At 40.5% G+C, this 6,298-nt stretch overlaps 1 long non-coding RNA gene across 1 annotated transcript; it reads left to right on the plus strand.

Annotated features, from left to right (window-relative positions):
* Positions 1-4,760: 4,760 nt before the first annotated feature.
* Positions 4,761-5,990, plus strand: LOC148687331 (uncharacterized). Its single transcript, XR_015947658.1, has 2 exons — positions 4,761-4,840; positions 5,759-5,990. It is a non-coding gene; the product is annotated as an uncharacterized LOC148687331 (long non-coding RNA).
* Positions 5,991-6,298: the final 308 nt, after the last annotated feature.

Consider the following 6,298-nt stretch of genomic DNA (forward strand, 5'->3'; position numbering starts at 1 on the left):
TGCAGATGCACTGGCAGAACCAATGAGTGTCACTAAATCTGCTATGGTTTATCCCTGCCCCCATTTCTGTACAGTGGTACCTTGGTTCTCAAACTTGATCCATTCCAGAAGTCTGTTCCAAAACCAAAGCATTCCAAAACCAAGGCACGCTTTCCCATAGAAAGTAATGCTAAACAGATTAATCCTTTCCAGACTTTTAAAAACAACCCCTAAAACAGCAATCTAACATGAATTTTACTATCTAATGAGACCATTGATCCATAAAATTAAAGCAATATTCAATGTACTGTACTATAAAATAAATAAGACAGTATTCTAGATGACCCCTCCAAAATATAACCTGCACTGATGATAGTCATTGTTTGGATGGGGGGCTTTTATCCATTTCCGCAGTCACACAATCAGTCAATCAATCAATCAATCAATCAATCAATCAGTAGCTGAACTGGGTTCCATACAGTCACAAAAGCAAATTAACTGAAAAGCCAAAAAACAAAAACGCAAAATAAATATCAAAAACAAAAGCGTCTAATACAGTGGTACCTCTACTTATGAATTTAATGTGTTCCAAACGCACATTCATTCATAAGTTGAAAAAAATTGTAAGTCGAATCCCATAGGAATGCATTGGGAGAAAAAAACCGTAAGTCAAAGCAACCCTATCTAAAAATTCATAAGTAGAAAAAATCCTATCTAAACCACATCCAAGATGGCGGGCCGAGCTCCGTTCGTAAGTAGAAACATTTGTAAGTAGAGTTATTCGTAAGTAGAGGTACCACTGTACCTTGGTTCTTGAACTTATCGTAATCCGTTCCAGAAGTCTGTTTGACTTCCAAAATGTTTGAAAACCAAGGCATGGGTTCTGATTGGTGCAGGCACCCCAGAAACAATAGCCGACAGCCTCGTTGGACATTCAGCTTCTGAAAAATGTTTGAAAACTGGAACACTTACTTCTGGGTTTTTGGCGTTTTGTGTCAGGAGTATGGGCAGGAGTCAGGCTCTGGGGCCTGTAGTGCTTTGCAGGACTGGGGCCTGCCTCAGCTTGTGCTGGAGAAGCAAGGCATGGCCACACAGGTGAAGACCTCAGCTTGTGCTGGAGAGGCAAGGAGTAGTCACTCAGGTGAGGCCACTTGATACCTCACTGCACCTGGTGGCAGGAGCTGGGAAGGATAAAAGCCCAGCATTTCCCTTCAGCTTTTGGCCACAGCAACGCTATCCCTGCCTGGTTGCATCTGGCCTCTTGATCCTTGCTCCTTGGACCCTTGCCTTGCCGACGTCTTGATCCTTGCTCCGTGGACCCTTGCCTTGCCGACGTCTTGATCCTTGCTCCGTGGACCCTTGCCTTGCCGATGTCTTGATCCTTGCTCCGTGGACCCTTGCCTTGCCGACGTCTTGATCCTTGCTCCGTGGACCCTTGCCTTGCCGACGTCTTGAACCTTGCTCCGTGGACCCTTGCCTTGCCGACGCCTTGATCCTCGACCCTTGTACTTTCGCCTTGCTTCTTGTTCCTTGAACCTTCGCCGTGCTTCTTGTTCCTTGAACCTTCGCCTTGCTTCTTGTTCCTTGAACCTTCGCCTTGCTTCTTGTTCCTTGAACCTTCACCTTGCTTCTTGTTCCTTGAACCTTCGCCTTGCTTCTTGTTCCTTGAACCTTCGCCTTGCTTCTTGCTCCTTGGACCTTCGCCTTGTCAACGCCTTGCTCCTTGACTCCCAGACCTTCGTCTTCGCCTCTGCCTTGCTCCTTGACCCTGCGACTGCCTGCTGCTGGACCCTCAGCCCTGCACCTGTTCCTGCTTCTACACCACCATCTTGCCTCTGGTCCTGACGCCCGCCGACCGGACCGTGACATTTTGGAACCAAGGCATTTGAGTACTAAGGTGTTTGAGAACCAAGTTACCACTGTATTTAAAAAGGACAACCATGAATGATTATGGAGTGTTTATTACTTTACCCATAACGAATGGAAAGGGTGAGGGGAAAACTTTCTATCTTTTAACCACTATGATTATGCATTAAACATAATTTTTAAAGGGTACACGGTAGGCAAGATGGAAGGTACTTGTTCTGAAGTCTGCATTATAAGTATAAACTCAGAACAATGGTTCTTCATACACGATCCCCACATCCTTGTATCTTTTCCTTTATCTGGCTAGTTGATAAACCAGTTTAACATTTGAGCAAAAATAAAAGAAGAGCTATATGAAATATCTTAGGGCTGAGGTACCCCTGCCTTTTTTGTACTGTAATTAGATTTCAAACCTCAAAAGCGAAGTTACAATTCCCTTTGCCTGTCCCAGTTGAGGTCTAAATGCCGGCTGAGCTTTCATTCCAAATGTTAGCACAGGAATTCACAATGATAAGTGAGCCATCTGAAAATGGCAAAATGCTTACAAGATTTCATTTAGAAGGCAACAAGTGCACCACCTGTATAATACATATTCATTAACTTTGACTGCAGTTCCTTTACATTTATAAATGCCATTAGTAACATGCATAATATCCTTATAATATTTTGTTGTATGAAGGTCACCTTTCTGCAACACTGCATAATCAGCTTGTGTTTAAAAGGACTGGACTGATTCCAGTGTGTCTTTCTGACTGCTATGCCTGCACTCCAGCTTTCCTCAACTGGTTGTTCTCCAGAAGCTTCAAACTACAATTCGCATCATCCCTAACATTGGCACTGCTGGCCAGGGCTGAGATGGGAGTTGTACTGCATAACATCTAGAGGGCACCAGATCTAGGAAGGCTGCTCTGTGCTGTTATTTAGATATTTCTATCATGATGTGTTAATTCTGTGCCTCCAGCTGCTGTATTATGCCATGCGTTGTAAGTATCCCATGGTGAAGGAAATTAAATACTCTCTTTGCAGAAACATTTCTACTATTTCATTCACCTGCTTAAGATTTAGTATATCAAGAGTGAGCAGCAGTAAACAGATTTTCGGGGCTTATCAATGCAACATTGTGTGTGAAACACGTGGACATGTAGAGAGTGTAAAAGGAAAAACAAAATTATTATTATTTTCAAACATGCACTCAACCTTTTTTTGAATTCTGATTGTTTACCCTTATGTTCAGTAAATTTATACTGTCTCTGCTTTTAGGGATTTTATTTTGATGGTTAACAGATTGTGACATGGTTATTATTATTATTTATTTGTAACCAGTCATGGGACCTTTAGATGAAAGGCAGATGATAAATGTATCTAAGAAATAATACAATAGATAAATTAATATCTGGCTTTGAGGCGATTATGGTCTGCTCCTTTAAAATAATTTCTTATTCCCTACAGCCCTTCCTCTCTACTTAAGGCTTGGAATTACTATTCTAGAAAAATGCTGTTTTTCAAGGAAAAGAGGTGCGGGAGCTCACCATGAACTTCTGCCTTATCATCTTAGAATGGTAATGGTACCCACCTGAGAGGTGCTGGAGCTGTGAGCTCCAGCTTTTAAAAAGCCCTGGTTGTAAAACTAGCATATTTTTTCAAACCACCCCCCCCCCAAAAAAAATCAGCATGCTTCTATTTCAATGCTTGTTGCCAGGTTGTTTTAAGTGCTGTAAGCTGCTGTGGGAATATTTTGAATGGCAGCAAATAAGCTTTTTAAATAAAAATAAACTGTTTAAGATCAGGAGATGTTCCTGTAGGTCAGGAATAGGAAACCTGTGGTCTTTCCAATCTGCTAGACTCCCAACAACCCCGGCCAACAACATCTGGAAGTCCAATGGTTTCTCATCCCTTCTGAAGATGAAAACAGTCAATGTAGGTCTTGAAATAATCTGACATCATGACTGCGGATGAAAGCACTTTCTGAAGACACTGGTCTTTCATAGTCTGTCATCAGCTCCAAAACAAGGACTTACCAGCACCATGACATCACATCTTTGCAGGCTTCTCATAACGAAAGAATGAGAGTATGCCAAACATCTTTCATTATTTAAACTAAGGAAAAGAGAATAAAGAAAAGATTTTCTCTCGTAATGCTATAACCCTGGGGCATCCAACAAAGCTGATTGTTGGAAGATTTGGGACAGATTAAAGGAAGCACTTTTTCACACACTGCATAGTTAAACTTAACAATTTGCTCCCACAAGGACTCAGGGGTGCCAACTTGAATAAAATATTGGGGGTGGCAGGTAAGCCCTGCCCCACATATCTGAGCACATGATGATGTGCACGCACACTATTTGAATGGCTATGTCCATCAACTTGATGCGAGGGGCTCAAATATTTTATTGGGAGGGCTGAAGTCCCCTTGGTTCCAAGGAGTTTGCTTCTAGGCAAGAAGTAGTGGTTGCTACCAACTTGGATGGATTTTAAAAAGGATTAGACAAAATCATGGAGGGTAAGGCTATACAATATTTGCAGGCTGCTCATGGGTATCTAGTTGGCCAACAGGATCCTGAACTTTGGACTGCTCCAAGTTTCTGCTATTATTTCAAAATGTTCGGACCATCACTCTGAATGGGATTCCATGGGGATCAAATGTCAGCATAGCTGCCAAGTTTTCCCTTTTCTCATGAGGAAGCCTATTCAGCATAAGGGAAAATCCCTTTAAAAAAGGGATAACTTGGCAGCTATGAATGTCAGCTTCCTGTCTGGTGAACTGCGTAGCAATCCAAAACTGCCCAGCATAAATGAGAGAGTGATACCTAACCATTTTAATGAATATTTTACTCACAATGAAGCTTAAGAATAAAAGCATTTATTTCCTTGATAAAATATTTTTTTAAAAAAAATGTAAAAATTATTTGCAATTATCTTCCTTTATAGTTTTTTTTCTTCCTTTCTTGGTGAGATGGATGATTGCATTTGGTAATTGGACTGAAGAAAAAGTGAGGTATGTTACATCATCTATTGTTAATTCCCAAAGGGGTATTGTTCAAAGAGAGAGAGAGAGATGCTTTTTATCATGCATAAGGAGTGAAATAAGAGACTAAAATTAAGATGAATAGGTTTTTCTACCCCAAATTTCTAGCAATAGAGAAAGTTACACCCCCACACATGGGCAGTTTCTTTTATCGAAGAGTATTATAATTCCCATTTCTGACTGAAGTTTGTGCTAATGGGCTTGCGAAAACCTTTATGGTGATACTCAATGCAAAGGGAAATGGAGAAAAAGTCATTAGCTGTGTTTTATCTTGCAGTCAGAACAGCTTCTTTGCCCAAGCACTTGCAACAAAATAAGTACTTGTTGGAGCCCTCACATGCCAATATACACATTTCCCCTCTACACAGATATTAAACACGTGTAGGACATAATCATATGCACACGTTTGCCACGAGCAAATTTAACGTGCAGTCATGAAAAGCTCGTGGGTTTCCTTTTTAGAGTTTTCTTTGGAAGATAGAATTTGTGGTTCTCTTTTTAAACAAGACTAAACAAACACTCAGCTTTTTCAGTCTTGGTTTGTTTAAATGCATAGTTATGGTTAGAAGAGTAATGCTTTTTTTGGCTTCCTGTACAAAAAGAATATTTGCTAAACTCAAGAGTGATGAATTGTTTATTCATACAGTACTCACTATTGCCTTACTTTATTTACCGTAACTTAAGCAGATATCTATCTCCCTATCTATTTATTTCTAAGATTATTCACCCCACCCATGCACACGCAAACACCAAAAATCTCATCATGAGCTGCTAATAGAACTTCATGGTCAATATTCTCAAATGTGGAAAATACTCATTAATCTTGGAAAGGAAATATTTTGCCTCTGGGCCCCAGTACATTTGCTTGTTTTTCTTTTTCTTTTGTAGCACCAACAAGTCTAAAGGTCTTTAATTGCATCGTGGAACTTGGCTATCTCTCTTCTGAGATTGTGCAGATGTGGCTTCCCAACTGCTGTTTCTACTTTTATGCCTTCTATGTTAATTTAAATGCAAAAGTTTGGAAATTTGGAAGAAGGACACTTGAGAAAGAATGGGTATTGTATTGTTGTTGTTTTTTTAAAAATGTTTTCTAATACACCTTATCTTAGTTATAAATCAACATTTTATTTGTGATGCCCAATGTATTGTAAGGCATGCCTTGCTTGCATGGCTTGCTTGCAGTTATAGATCAAGATAATTTAAGGTGGGTGGCTAATCTGTTGGTCCTTCACCTGCTGATGGGCTTGCATCATTCCTGACCATTAGTCATGTTGGCTGGGGCTGATAGAAGTTGGAGCCCAGCAACTTTTGGAGGGCCACCTAAGAGATGGCTTTTATTTCCTTATTTATTTTAGTTTGTCAGTTGCTCTACCCTGCCCAGGGCAACCCAAAGCGAATTACAACCAAACAAATAGACAATACACCCCC

The sequence above is a fragment of the Zootoca vivipara genome, chromosome Z1 (assembly GCF_965207765.1).
Source record: "Zootoca vivipara chromosome Z1, rZooViv2.hap1.1, whole genome shotgun sequence".
In the NCBI taxonomy this organism is placed as follows: domain Eukaryota; kingdom Metazoa; phylum Chordata; class Lepidosauria; order Squamata; family Lacertidae; genus Zootoca; species Zootoca vivipara.